The following is a 15,792-nucleotide window of genomic DNA, read 5'->3' on the forward strand; positions in this document are numbered from 1 at the left end:
GGGGGGGGGGGGGGGGAGGAGGACGGGAGGGAGAGAACGCGTTATTTATTACGCGCGCGCGTTCTGGAAAGTAATTTTCTCAAGTGCCGTATAATAGTAGTAGTAATGATACATAACGAGATGAAACTAAAGCGAAATGAAATCAAAATGACACGCGATAACGGACAAAACGATAGTTACGTACGTTGAAATAGCCGAAGCAATTAAATAATTAAACAAAGAGGGAGAGAGGCAGAGGGCAGGCAGGACGTGATTGGTTGTCGCGGCATCACGATGGGCCGCTAAAACCGAAATCCGCCCGGAGGCATTTCGTTCAATATTTGATGGCGAAATCCGGCGGATTACGGATCCTCCTTGGTCCTGCTCGGTCACGCTGCCTTTGGATAGGCTTAGACGGATCGAGGTGACGCGGGCACGAGGACACGCGGATCTAGGTGAAAATGGCCGATGGTGATGGGGAGAAGAGCCCCTCTCTGTCGAGGAAATAACGCGAACCCGCTTTCTTCGGCCGCGTACGCACGTGTGAGCCGCGAGCCGCTCGTTCCTTTTTCCGTTCTCGGGGGATATATTCGCCTATTCGGACGAAAGGACAGCTCACGAACGTAGGATTCGCGTATGCGCTCCGGGCACGTGCGTGTACGCGCGATTAAACGACGTTTGAAAACCGCCGGTGCCACGTGCGCGATTTGCAGCGTTTGACAAAACGACGCTGGAGCGCGTCGTTTCGAATTAGAATCTAAGGATATAAAATTAAAATAACAATTCCATTAGGCGGAGAGGGGGAGAGAGAGAGAGAGAGAGGAACGTCAGCAGCCGCGAGGGGCTTTAATAAACGCGTTTTTTTTTCCTTCGCCACGCGATTCGACTTGGCGATGCTCGTAATTGCCGGCGAACAAAAGCGGGATATTTTATCTCCCGCGCAGATGCACGCCCACATTGCGATATTATGAAGGAAAGAGAAGTACTTATTAATAAAGTGGTTTGTGTTGGACTTTCTCTTCATCGCTGCCGCCGCGATGAGCCGGCCCGATCGATAGAAACGTTTTGTCTCGCGTTGCAACGCGAGCCCGGATTAATAACGTCCGAGGCAACCGCCACTTCGAATTCGTCACCTTGCGTATTGTACGAGAGGGTTAAGCGACGGCTGACGGCGTTCTCACGAGGATGAAGAGAGGGTCGAAAAGTTGCACGACGACGCTTACTTAAGGTCGCGAGGAGCCGTCTGATGGCCGCAACAGGTGCCACCCTCGCTTCCATCCCCGCCTTTGGTGTAATCGCGGCTTTCTCTTAATCCCCTTCGCAACTTTTCATCTCTTTCATCTTACGCCGTATATTTCGCAAGTTTGTTTCCTTTTCCCCGCTCGGAGGGGATTTTGGGAAGCTCGTTTAGAAAATTCCCCGGGCGATCGTTAATTTTCACTCGTCGACTCGACGAATCGTCCTCGTCAAATTTCATCCGAGCCGAAATTTTCGCTCTACGTTGAGACCGATTCTCCGGGCGCAATTAACGATTTTCCTCTCGTTTTTCCCCGCATTTTCCCCCACCAAGAGGTGAAATTTCCTCTTGCCACGGCGTGTCTTATACTTTTGCAAATTCCGGAATGGCGTTCGACCTGTTTAGAATATATACGAGCAAATTCGCGAGATTCGTATGCGTGCATCCAAATACGTTGGAGACAATCTCTCGCCGTCTATCCTCGCTTACCTCGGATCCCGTCGGGTTTTTTCTTATGAGGAAGAGGATCTCTCTCTCATGCCTTCGTGATTGTGCGTCTGATAAGATCGCGTGATCGCACGCCTCATCATTATCGTGTAAATCTGTCCAACGCTATTTTCAGTTTTCTCTTCTCCGAAAGTAGACTCAGGTGGATATTGCGGACATTCCTTGCCGAAATGAGATTTCTCTCATCGATTCCGCCATGGTTTCAGCGACTGCGCCTTTTTCAGCGCGAATGTGAAGAAACTGTGTCCTACGTGGATCGAGAAGAACGTCACTGACGAGGAAAACGAGAAGGTAACAGCGCTGATGGCTTCTTTGATCTCCCGGTTGATCGGGCAAAAATGACGAATTCTTGAATTTTACGCGCTTTCTCGCCGGGCCAGCTGTCACGCTGGGATGAGCGCGACGGCCGAAAAAGCGAAGCGAGAATAACTCGCGGCGAAGAAAAGCGGCGAGCAGTCGCATTCGCGTTTTATCACGACGCTCGCGCTTCGATCACGGGGCTTTTAGTGGCTCGTAAAATAAATTTCATCCGTAAATACCCGTAAACGCAGCGTCGCAGCTCGACGCAGTTTGTCACGGGGGTATTACTGTCGTGTATGATGCTCCGTATCTGCGATACGCGCGTTGGAAAAAATATCGGGTCAAATTGTATGAAAATTCGAGTACGACCAACGATCGGACGTAGAAATCTGAGGCACAAAATTTCACCAACAGTCGAAGACGGAATAATCGAGCAATTGTGAGTGAGAGAGAAGAGAATTGATTGAATTATTGAAGAATAATTTTTACAAATTTTAATCATTTCTGTTTTCAAATTCATACAATTCTTAGTTTGAAGATATCGTTCTTCCTGTCCGATATCTTCCCCTTTCAATTGATGAAAAAATGGTTTCCGAACAAAGATATGATATTTTCAGAGTCACATAGAATTTCTTCACACAAGCAAATTTTATCTTCACATAAAATTATACATTCTATATAATTTTATGTGATATTCTTACTTCTGTATGAGAATATGAGTCTTGAACTGATACTAATTTTTGTCGCATACGCGACATGTCAGGTGTGCATGCGCCGTGTATCGCCGCCGTGATCCGGCCGGTCGGAATTGTGATAGTAATTTCGCAGATTCGCGGCGTCTCCTTTAGAATTCCGCTAAGATGACATGCGCAGAATCGACCGGATTCGCGTTAAATGAAGCGGAAGGCCCCACCGTCGATCCACCGGCAGGTTCGACGATCTCTCGCGCTCGGATCATTCACGGTCCGGCAAGCACGAGCTCTTTCCGCACCGACATCGATCATCGGCGGCCCACTCGGAAAAAGTTGCGTCGTGAGTGTCAAGTATTTCCGATTAAACCGTGCACCTTTGATGGATAAGCGAACGAACGCGTCTCCGGACTCCTCCGTATATTATACGCACATACAAGGCCCCCTCCCCCCAATTCCCTCTTTTCGGTCACTTCGAATTATCGATTAATCCTATATTACCACCTCGCGTTGCCGACAATCTCGATAATCTTGACGAATGTTTGCGGAACGCCCGGGATCGCGTAATATCGCTCCTACGGCGATATCTCGATAAAGACCGAGAGATTATGCCGCGCTCTACGGAGGACTTTATTTATGTCACCCTTTATAGATGTCACAAAAAAAGCTTCATTTACTCCCTCCCCCTCCCCCACCCCATTGTAATGCGTATTCCCCGGCTTCTCGTCGCATTTCTTTTGTCACCGACACGTGGCGAGGACCTTTTTGTATCTCAATCACGCTGTGTGTACGAAGACTCGCGCGGCAGCGGAGCCGCGGGAACAAAGGGGGAAATAATAATGGCGGGTCGAATAATGGCGCGAAGTCTTTTCTCGCGAGCGGCGATATATTTTCCTTCTTTTTTTTTTTCGTAGTTTAATATAGACGTACGTATTTACGCACGCATACAAACACATATTTTCTCTATCTCTTCTATTCTCTTTTTTCCACTGAATCTTGATTTGTATCTCTGTCTCTCTTCACGCTCTACAAGTGCAACACTAGTTCAGCGAGAAAGAACGGACTACGGATAGGTCGCGACCTGAGTATTCAATTGTTTCGAGAGTCTGACGCGAGTTCGAGTCCGAGCGTTGGCGGGTGTTTTCTTTCCCTCGATATGTTTCGTTCATTCGCGAGTCTCTTTTTGTGCGCGCGCTCAACAATACAGAGCTACCGTATTTTCGTGTCGGGTGGCTCCCGGTGGCGTCTGCGTCAAAAACGATGACGTGAAAAATTGCGTCGGTGGTGAAAAAAAAGGGAAAGAAAAGAATTGGAGTGGAAAACAAATATCGAAACAAGTGTTTCGGCCCTCGAAGCGAAATAATATTACAAGTGTTTCAGCAGGTGGCGACCGGCGAAATCTTTTTCGACGCTCTGTTTTCCGTCGCCGGGGAACTCGCGAAAGAATGCAACTAACATCTCCCCCCCCAAAATTTAGATTTTGGAGAACATAAAATTACGCGATATATAGAAGAGCATAATAAAACAGATATTATTCTATATTCTATCTCTCTCTCTTTCTCCTTCGCGTTCGTCTTAATCGATAAACGCGAGCAAAGAGTCTCACATGAATAATCTCGTTTTCCTGACGTCGCCTTACCTTTTCCTCCTCTTGTCGCGCGGAAAGAGAAAGGAGAGACGTGTTCGCGGATAATGCATCCTCTCCGAAACGATATCCTCACTCTACCTTCCCTCCTCTCAATCGGTAATTCTTCTCTGTCATTCGCGTTTCGATTGGAGCTTCAAAATTTACGGAATCGGATACAGACAATTCTTCATCGAGCTCGCGCGTGTTTAACATCTTCCGCGAAATTGCTCGATGCAATTATCGGATTTTTCTCGTTAAGATGCAAACAGCGTTCGCACGCGTCGCCAATTTGAAAGTTAGTCCCTCCTCTCCCGCGGTATCCTCGCATCCTCTCTCTCTCTCTCTCTCGACTCGCGCAAACAATTCCACTCGCCCGCTTTCGAATTAGCGAATTCATAATTGAAGAATCGCAACTTCCTTCCTCCGATTAATTTGCATTCATTCCCGTCTATCCGTTTACAAACGCATCGTTATTTCATCGCGGTTTCATATCTCGGCTTGCGCGCTGCAATAACGCGCCCACACACATGCGCGCGCATGGTATTGCGTGTGTGCGTATGTGTGCGGATAAACGAATAAGTGGTAAGCGGAAACTCGGTGGGACGCGGTTGTCCGATTGCGGAAAGTCGAGTCCTTTTCTTTCCGCGGCGTCGGACTCGTCGGGCGAAGAACGCGTGACGTCTATTCTTCGTCCTCCCCGGAAACTATCGTCCCCGGAAATAAGATTAACATCCCCTCCCCCCCTTCCCATCCCTTGCCCACGTCAGCTACGCGTCTAGAAAATTGAAATTCGGGACGGACACGCGTGTCTTATCAGAGCACGCGCTGATTGTTTGTCACCTTCCTCCGGCGTTAATCGGCTGCGCCCTGTTGAAAGAAACCAAGTGGAAATCGACATAGAAAATTCACGTCCCATGATTGCCCTTGAGGATTTGCGCCAAAAATCAGCCCAGCCCATGTAACAATTCATTCGTGAAGAAGTATATTTGTAATATATATATATATATATGACACAAATTTTTCGAATAAATTGAAAATTATATTACCAGTGGAGTAAAGCTCACCTATAATCGCCTGTATCATTATTCATGATCGTTTAAATTGTTAATTGCTGGAAATTATTTACCATAATTGGCGGATTATGACAAACAATTATGATTGTTGATACGGAATGGATAATACGCGAATTCTACGCATATGATTATTCACTTCGTCGAAACGTATTTAACATAAAAACATTAAATGTTGTAGCATAACGGAAACTATATAAAGAAGATATTAAAAGTATATGTTTAGATAGAATAAAAAATACCTATATAAAGAAAGTGTGGAAAACTATAAGGCAGGATATCAAGAACTTGTGCCGTACATCTCTCGATTATCATATTTATTGGCTCCCGTGTCCGTCCCGGCGTCGCGCCTGCCGTCTTTCGTTCGAGTATTCGCGTCGATATTGCGCCGAGTATATACCGTATCGCAATAAACGAGGCAATTTTAAAAGCGAGAATCGCGTGGGAACTAAAGTTGTTGCGTGCAACTTTTCTATCAACTTCCAGTGTCATTAAATTCGACGTGACGCACATACCGCAGCCCGTGGAAAACAGTGTTCCCTCTCTTTCTCTCCCTCCACCTGTGAAAGCGGGATCTTTTATATATGCATTCCCACCTTTGAGTACCGGAGATTGCGGATATATCGCGGATAAATTGACCTGAACTTTTCACAGTTTTCCCCAACACACAGACCGAAAAAATATCACCATTCCTTTGAGCATCTCTCTTTTTCGACGCATCGCGCGCGATTCAATTTTTTCCCGCGATCAAGATACGTAACACGCGGTCTTGAAGTTTCATCGGCCGATTAAAAATTAAAGGTTTCTGCTAAACACAATGGGCTCGCGAAACTTCGTCCGCCAATTAATCTTGCGCGTGTGCGCTCTGCCTGATCAAAGTTATAATTGGAAATTTCGTCACTGGAATGTATAACATCGAAAATTGAAACACATTTCCTGCTAACGCGCCCACCTCGCCCGCAACGTTCATTATCTTCAAATTTTCAGGTCTTTGCAAAGAGCGAATAAGATCAATTATCCTCCTTTTCTCCTCCTCCCTGTCTGCCTTTCTCCATCCTCTCTCTCTCTCTCTCTCTTTCTCGTACGCGTGTCTCTTATCGCACAATCGATACAGCTTAAACGCATTTCGCTATCGCGCAATCGGAAATATCGTCCCCCCCTTCCTCTCTCTCTTTCTCTCGATACAGCCGATATATATACAGTCCATCTTTCAACGTTCTCCACACGTGGAGCTGCCTCACCTTCCGTTTTGATAAACGACTCGACGCTCCCGCGATAACACCCCCCCCACCCTCCCCCTCTGTACGCGCATTCCGTCCGCCTGTGTTTACCTTGCGCACGTCTGCATTATGTATGTCATACATAACAATAGCGACGGTGCGAGAGGAGTTGACGCGATAGACTACAAGTGTTGGCACCCCGCTGTCCTTCTCCTCCTCCTCATCCGGAGTCCCGGAGCCGATAATTCTCGTCGATCTGGTCGTGCAACCGCACGGAGAACCATCAGGTTCTCACTACGGCGCTGAAAATGAGATTAGCGTCACACCGGTCCGTTCTCAGAGAGAATGGCGAAAAGATGGCGCCAGATTAAGCTCTCCTATCCACCACCCATCCTCCCCCCGCTGCGTACACCCCTTTGATCCCAGGTAATACTTTCGGCTCTCTCTCTCTCTCTTTCTCGCGGCCCACGGCGGGTAATTACACGGATATAAAATAGAGTCGGGCTATCGAAAAGCGGACCAATTAATTCCGACAGTCGCGAAATGGAGATTTCCCGCTCATTTTTTCCCAGTGGAGATCCCCCCTCCCCCCGTGCGCAATTTGTATCGCGGCGGAATTCTCGCCAATGGCGCCGATCGCGCCATGTGTCTGGCTTCGCGAAGCGCGTAACGATTGAAACTTTTATATCGCGTGCGCGCTGGTCAATCGAAATGCAATGACGCGACCAACAAATAATAACGAACGGATTTTAAATATTCTATTTTTTTCGAAAATGCGTTCAGCACGTGCTTGATACGTGCATTGATAGATTTACGAATGCGCGCTTCCGCAGCCGCGGCTCTCCCGTGTTCGCTCGCCGGTGCTCACTGCGGTTTATAGCAATTGCTTCGAAGTAAGTCTACCGTGATGGTATCGGATGCGAGCGAAGAAGTATAACAGGCAATAAGCTGTGTAAATATCGCTCTTCGCCGAGAGAAGCTAATTAACTTGTCGTTTCGCGGAGAGATGCGTGTCGCGATATTCGACGCGTTCGTTCCTCGTCGCTCGCTTCGCTTTTCCCAATTTCGCCTCAACGGCGTAGTTTATTTAATTATGATAACAATTATAAAAAGGTTTGTTCATTTTGGCCGAACCAGGTTGCACTTTTTGCGTTTGGAGTGAAACAAGCGGTTAACTTAACGTTAATGGGAGAAGAAACGACGTTTCATTAATGCAGCATTAGTTCAAGTATAATAAGCAACGAGACCTTTAATGTCCCATCGAGAAGCGCGTTAAAGGCTCGATTACGAATCGAATTACGCGACGTTACGACGGTGATAATTAAAAACACGGCATTACGCGGAGCGGGGCGCGCAAACGCAACTAATGACGAAGCTGTTTGCGGCACGCGGAAGAGGGGCTTTTTTTTTTTTTTTTTTGGCGACGACATAAAATCTCGCGGTGAGGGAAACAGGTGCGACGTGTGTATAACGTTACTTCGCCCTCCCCCACGCACGCACGCGCACGAGGTACCGCGTGCTCCGTACATACATTCGAAATCGTCCTGAAGGCGTCGCGTATTATTGCTGACGGAGGCGGCCCGCGCGTGCAATATCGCCGGCAGGCAGGTGTGCGATGTCGTACGACAGATGTCTCGAAAACGGGGGGAAAATTTCGGAGAGCGCGACACGATAATTCCTCGAGCTTTCGTTTCTTCCGCCGGAATACACACCGTGAGGTGACACCGTTGATCTCATTACGAATTGCAATCACTTCAAGTCCCAACCGTACCTTTCCGTTGTCCTGGTAAAATAGAAGAAAACGTAACGTTAACAGCGCAAAAATCGATTTCGCGGGTGAAATTATTCGCTGCATTTCTGTTCAGTCGCGAATACCACTTTTCTCCCCTCGGGAATAAGAAAGGGAACTCTATCCACGGTAAGAAACGTTTGTCTTCCGCTGGATAACATAAACGCGACATTTGCGGGAACTCCGAGATACATCGAACTTTATTTCATAAAGGTATGAAAGAAATGAAAGATCCTCTCTTTGATCGTCCCCTCCCTCCCCTTCCCGTCGAATTTCGGATGAACCGCGACAAAGTGGCGACTCTTTCGAGGGCGCTCGCGTCTCAACACCGGTGAAACCTGTTCGAATTTACGGACGTAATGAGCGTTAATTCGCCGTGCCTCGCGCGAACCCGCCGTGCAGCAAGCGGGGGTGTCGTAAAGCTGCGCTTAAAAGCTGCGACAACTTTACGGGAATGCACATTTCGTCGCAGCTGCGGGTTCTTTCTCTCTCTCTCTCTCTCTCTCTCTCTCTCTCCGCTCGTCGTGCGACGACCCGGTTAAACCGTTTCGGATTTCATTCGCACAAAATAATGCGTCAAGGCTCGAAGCTAATAACTGGCGCGGAACAAGCCGAGGCAAGTAGTCGACTTATGAGCTGTAAACAAGTTCGGCAATAACCGTCGGTCCAATAGCCTTGTCTGACGGAGAAGCGGCTCGCGATCCTTTCTTTTCCCCATCCTCTTCCCGTCGCTTTACTCATCTCCATCGCCCGGCGCCCTCGTTAAACGCATCCACGAGGCGAGATTACTCTCTTTGCCTACATCCGCTTTTCCCGGTGTCAATTTCATAACCGGCCGATCCTTCCCTATTATAAGTAATTTAGCCTCCCTCTTCTTCCTCTCCCTTTCTCTCTCTTTCTCTCTCTCTTTCCCTTCTTTCTACGTTACTTTTTATTTCGCCTCTGTTGATATTTCTCATATACTTTCATTTCTTTCTTCATTTGTATACTTGCCTCTTTATATCGATACATTTATACACCGAAGAAAGGAAATTCGGTATTAAGTACTAAAATCTGGCGAATGTTTGCCGCCTAAATTTTTAATTATTGCAAACGAAATAATTTAATTCCATATACTATACGTACAGTATATATAATAGTTCCGTATATCGTATATTTAGTATAGGGAACTAAATTATTTGGTTGCAGTAACGAGATATTTGGTCGGCAAATATTCGCCAAATTTCAGTACTTATTAACAGATCCTTTCTTCAGTGTACACTGTATTCTTTTCTTTTGCATTTTCAAGAAATATCTTAGGAAATGCTTCTTTCTTGTCTCTCTCTCTCTCTCTCTCTTTTTCTCTGTTCTTTGCAAAAAGTTATAATTTTTTAAGCTTGTACGGTGCAATTTATACGCATACGCCTCGCGTTTCTTTCACGGAAGATCTTTCTTCGAGGTCACAGTGTTAATTCTTTTTCTCACGCTGCGAGACGTTCGACGCTATTTATAGAACGCGCTTCTCCGTACGACGGATTTACGCGTACAAACCGGCGCCTAGTTAAAGGTTAACGTTCCCGTCGCGATAGCGAAGTAATTAACCGCATAATAAGGAAAGTCGTCCGGGAGCGTATATTGTTTCAGCGCAGCTCCACCCGGCACCGTCTCGCTGTCGTCGCTGAAACAGCCTACGTGGAATCGTAAGAAGAACGAGGACGTCACCAAGGTCGGACGGAACAGCATCCAATAATCTAACCGTCCCTATAAAAGATGAAATTCGAGGCGGGACGAAGGACATAACCCGGCGGGAAGATGAAGTGTACCCGGGTTGCGGGAGTTCCTCGTTCTCCCAGCCTGCGAATTTTTCCGCCACGCATGTCTCACACGAGAGAGTATTAACGCGCACTGATCGATGCGCTTCGTTCGGCCGATCCTTCCCCTCGGTAATACGACGATCATTCATAACGTATCGCGACAATGGCAACCGCGCTTTAATCGTCGATTCTCCGGCCGAGTGAGCTCGCAGGTGTCGGCATTCAGTCAGGGACTTCGTTTACACCGCTCGGATCCGTTGAAACGTCGCGTCCTCTCGGCGGCGAAGAAGGATCGTCCTCGCGGGATACGAGCGTCAAATAGCTTCATCGGTCGGTGAGAGGGGGAGGGAGGTGATCGGCCATCCCTTGGAAAATATTGAAAATTTTAACAAGCGGCAATGGCCATCGGGCTTAGCGCGATGGATATTTTATACGGCTCGTGTTTGCGCCTCGTGTACGCCTTGCGTGCGGTGAGAAGACGACGTCGGAATGAAGACCGCGCCCAGCCTTTTCGGGGATTCGGTGTGAACGAACGATTTCGGTCTTCACCCCGGTCAAGAAGAAACCTCGTGAGTGCGACTTTCCGCGAGCTATTGATAATTGTTTCCCGCGTCTCTCAATATTTCGAGAAACGTGACAAAGGGCGACGACGAACTCGGCCGGAAATATGAGACGAGCTGAATATGAGTGAATCTGTAATATCCGCGATGACCCCGGCGGCTATTCCTTACGTCACCCACAGCACGGATCTCCCACGCACTTGTAATTATTTACAGAAATAGAGATTTCACAAAAATCGCGCAGTCGCGCAAAATATATAAATAATGTCGACGCGCGTCGACCGCGAGCCGCGACCGATGGTAAATAATAAAGGTGTAACGGCGGTGTAAATCACAATTAAAACAATAGTTTTTGTGCGACGTTCTGAAGAAATGAATTTTCGACCCGCATTGTAATTTTGTCCTTTTTATAATTTAACACATGCGTACAATATCATCGTGTACGGTATCGCATAATAGAACGGTCCTCCCCCCCCCCCCCAGATACGGGGGGGNCCGTGGGAGCGGCAAATTGCGAGAGGATATTAAACCAGACGGAACTTGTACGAAAGGATGAAACACGCGATAAGAGAGGATAACAACAGTAACAGCTGCGTGGCGCGCCATTTTCCGCAACTTTTATTCCGCCTGCTCTCGATATCGTCGTACATTCGCTCGTACGTCGAGCTTCAATAAAACATCTTAACATTTGCTACGCCACAATTCACTATAGTGATTTCTCGTCGTTCGGAACGTGCGAACGTACACATTGTGACCGTTGATTGTTCAGTCAATTTGTCATTTTGACAGCTCGACGTACAGTATTACATATCATATCGTTGTGTCTGGACGTGATGCAAACGATTAAAAATCACTGGTGAATTATGACGTGGCAAATGTTAAGGTTGTACCGAAGCTTGATGTACATACATCCGTTAGTTTTCAGATTTCACGCTGACTTTTCATCGATGAATCGTTTCGTTAGATTCAAAGAGGATTTGAAAACATCGTTTAACCGGGCTGTCCTTTCGTTGCGATAGAAATTAAATTAAAGCATGGATACGCGATCCTCTCTCTCCCTCACTCTCTCTCTCTCTCTCTTATTTTATTCTATGCACACTGGGAAAAGTTAGCATGATTAACGGGACAAGACCAAGATGTAAAAACTCCGCGTAACGATCTCGTTAAGAGCTGGCTTCTTAAAACACGCTCACCTGTTGCTACTGTCTCGGAAGAGATGCTCGCAGGTAACAGGCAGCTGACGTCCAAGAATCACTTGTTGAGGTTTAAGGACATTCGACGCTCGAGTCGTCCGCTATCGGAATGTTCTTCGCGATTTAAACATAATGCCATCACTCACGGCCGTGTGACGTGCTTCTTACCGATCGAATTAATCTCCTGAATGGAGCCGTTTCGTGTGAAATATTCAAGATAATACCGTCGGACCCAATAACGTCCGCTCTCGCGCGGATGAACGTCGAACAGACTCGAATAAGCATTAAGCAGCCTGTAAGCGATTCAAAAAGGACGCGAAGCAAATGTGCGGGAACGGGAAATGAGAGACGCGGTGGCAGCTGCGCGGAGAGGAAATTTCAATTTCTACGGCCGCACAGGGACCAGACGGAAAATCGGTGAGAAGAAATGAAAACTCAGTAACGGGGAATGATGTCTCTGTTAGCGCGACCGGGAACGATCGCGTGAACCCTCGGCCGTTTTCAGACACCTCGGCAGAGACAACCGAGAGCAATTGCTCCCCGAGTGGAAATTTCCTATAGAAAATTTCCTTTTCGTCCCTACAACCGAGTTTTGGTCCTCGGCCAACAGAAAATTCAGTTAGGCTAACTTAGTTAGATTTTTCCGCGCGCACGGGGCGGATCTCACGCGTATCGAAGAAGAAAGAAGAAAAGTACGGCGCGAACCAGCCCGTGCAGAAATACTTCAAATACGCCCGTTTTTATTCCTTTATTCATCGAACATATTCTGATCTATTTGCCCTTAAATCGCTTTAATTAGAAAATGATACCCCACACAGCATACTTTATCCTTGGAACGTAAGACGTCCCGTGGACACCTTTAGGATGTCCCTCGGAGGTCTCTGCTGCGAGGGACTGCACTAATAGAGTCTTCTGGGAAACGGGGAACATCAGATGTTCGCCACTGTCCGAGACACGCGTCGTCCTCGCGAAAAATTCGGTACTCGCACTCGACGAACGCTCTCTTCGCGTTCACGCCACTACCGACGTGCATCACGTTTCATCGAACCTGCGTCTCACCGCCCGAAGGTTTCCCAGTCTTTCCTCCTCGAACACGAGATCACCCAGGATGACGAAAACAGGACACTCGGACGAAACTCAAAACCGCCACGTAACGTTGAACGAGGGAGACACGAGACAAACAGTCAGAAGAAGAAGAAGGGAGAACAGAGGTGTCGCCGGCCGCGCGAAGAAGCGGCTGCACCGCGAGTAACCGAGACGTAAACAGAAGGAGGACGAAGCGAGAGGGCTCGCTTCGTAGGATAGGTAACGAGGACAAACGGACAAGGAGGAAGAGCGATACGTGCGTACGAACGGTTAAACTGCTCACCTGTTGCTGAGGAACTGTCAACACGATCCTGTGAGGCAGGCAGGTGCGAGAGAGAGAGAGAGACCTCGGGACTAAACTGCGGCGGAAACGGGCGTCGCTCCTCCCGTGTGTGTCCACGTGTCTTCCTTCCCTTTTTGTTTCTCTCCTCGTTTCCCGGGGGAGAGGGGTGAGATTTCTTCCCGTGTGCGCGGAGAGACAGCGTTCCTCGTTTCTTCCCTCGGACCGTACGTCCGTGCGTGCGTTCTCACGTGACTGCGAGGACGGCTCCTCCGTGGGTCACCGACGTCGACCGGGTACCGCGGCTTTGGTGTCTGCGCGGGAATGACGCCGAGGGCGCCGCGACGCCGGCCTTTATACGTGTGTGCGTCGACGCCTGCCTGTACGTACGGCAGAGCTTTCGGCGGATCCGCCGCCGCGCGCCCACGGGGTGTCTTCTCGGGCGGCGGGCCGCCCTCCCGTATCTCTCTTTTGCCTTCCTCGCTTCCTCGGGACATCGCGACGCTTCTCGGTCACAATGTGTGCGCGTCTATGCGTGATTTAGTTACACGCATTTCGGGTTTCTTCCGTAAAACGACTTGCTAAATTTAAAAACATATAAAGCGCACGTTCGTGTTGGTGTGGTGATTTTTTTTTTCAATGAAAGAAAATAAACATCATAGTTATTCATTATATAACTGGATGAAACGATATGGTTTGAAATAGAAATATAATGAGATATAACCTGATGGAGACTATGCGTATGTATAATTGAATGAGATCAACTATTATAATCGTTAGTCATAATATCTGTAATTTTAATGAGATCAAGTATTTTCTCCTGAGTGCGTGCTCGCGATATGGGAGATTAGCGCGATGACGCGAGAACATTGGGCACGTTACCGGCGATCCGCCAATTGCGACGTCAGATCCATTCGATCTGCCTCGTCGGCGGGATGAAAGAGGATCTCGAAAAAGCCGTGGGTCGCTCTGCCGAACTTCTGCGTCCGGGTAATGGATTTCCGGTGCTCGACCGTGCACGCAACTTCCGCTCGGCTCGCGCCGATGAGCGCCGCACGCGTCGCTCCGTTTCACTTTAATTTCGCCGCGCCGGGGGGAACGCGCTCTCGGACGGATTCATTCTCAGACAGGCAGATGGACTGCAGTGAAATTTTCAGAGGAACAAGTCGCGCGAAGCCGGGAAATCACTTGTGACGATAATACGGCCCGAGGTCGGAAAACGTTATGAAAGAAAAAGAAAAGCGTTGCGGGCGTTCGCTTGAATATTTTACGTCTCTCCGTCTGATGAGAAGTAGATTGCTTCCTCATCGGATTATCTCGCGCTTTGAACGATTCGCGAGTTTCATCTCTCGCGGCATTTCTCTAATTGGCCTCTAGTTTCCCCTTCCTTTTCCTCGGAAGAAGGTCGAAACATGATCGAAACCTCCGATCACTATTCAGTTTTAAGGAATACGTATAACAAATTTGTCCTCACGCATTTTACAGCCTGCGCCGGCTCTCCACTGGCTTACGAAGAATTATATCTCGATTGTGTATCAGAGGGCCTTCGCCGAGATTTGCAATTCTTATCTTTTCCCTTCGTTCTGTTCCTCTCGAAGCTCCTCTTCAAGCGTCCAACCTTCCATATTTGAGAGAAGGAGCCTAAAGACGGCGAACCGATAATTTCCTGCGGGAGGAAATCCCGAAAATAAGAAGCTAGTACTACGAAAGATCTCTCGAGTGTCTCTGTACGACGAGTAGGGACCGCCAGTCTGGTGGAAGATAGCCGGGTTGTAAGAGAGATAGATAGAGATAGAGAGAAAGAGAGGAAGTGATCCGCACGTATACGGGGATTCTTCGCGAAAGTTCCGCCATAAGCCGGTCGCCTCCTGGCCGGCGGATGGGACGCCCCGGCTGAAATCCGCTGGATGCGGTTAAGCGTTTATGGACGTCGCCACGGTGGATACGCACGCATCAACCGCATGTGAAGCCGTTCTGCCGCGGGGTGTTTCCGCGAGATTTCCTCCGCTGAACCGCTCGTAAACGAACGGGGGGGACTCGTTGCCAGACTCTTCATCGCTCGTCCTCGTTGTCGTCGTCGTCGTAAAAGTTGGTCCACGAAGAAAAAGCTCGCATATCCGTCGGGAATAGACGAGGAGGAGGAGAGTCCGTGCCAACCGGTCGCGAATCTCCATATTTACGCGGACGTCGAGACGCGCGAAAGAAGCTCGCGGTCGGTGTGCTCGCGGGGGATGATGATGAAAAGTTTCGGGCGTGACACGGCGTAGATTGAAGAGGTCCGAGTAAAATAAATAGCTTCAATGGCGTCTCATATATTGATATTTGCGTTAATGCATACCACTCGTGCGAAAGTACTTCCAAGTAATGTCAACTGAAAATGGATTACTTTTTCTCGGACATTTCGTGTTTTATTTTAATATATTTTAATATACAAGCTCGCTCTTCAAATATTGCGTAAGAAT

General features: G+C 48.2%; 1 protein-coding gene across 1 annotated transcript in view; it reads right to left on the reverse strand.

The window, feature by feature from the left end:
• Positions 1 to 13,629, reverse strand: part of LOC106741691 (allatostatin A) — a 17,943-nt gene extending 4,314 nt beyond the window's left edge. The window contains exon 1 of the mRNA XM_014613942.1: positions 13,334 to 13,629. The gene's annotated coding sequence lies outside the window, so the exon portion shown is untranslated. The remainder of the gene's footprint in view (positions 1 to 13,333) is intronic.
• Between the last annotated feature and the right edge of the window lie 2,163 nt (positions 13,630 to 15,792).

This window comes from Dinoponera quadriceps, unplaced genomic scaffold (genome assembly GCF_001313825.1).
Source record: "Dinoponera quadriceps isolate SergipeBrazil2010 unplaced genomic scaffold, ASM131382v1 scaffold586, whole genome shotgun sequence".
NCBI classification, from domain to species: Eukaryota; Metazoa; Arthropoda; class Insecta; order Hymenoptera; family Formicidae; genus Dinoponera; species Dinoponera quadriceps.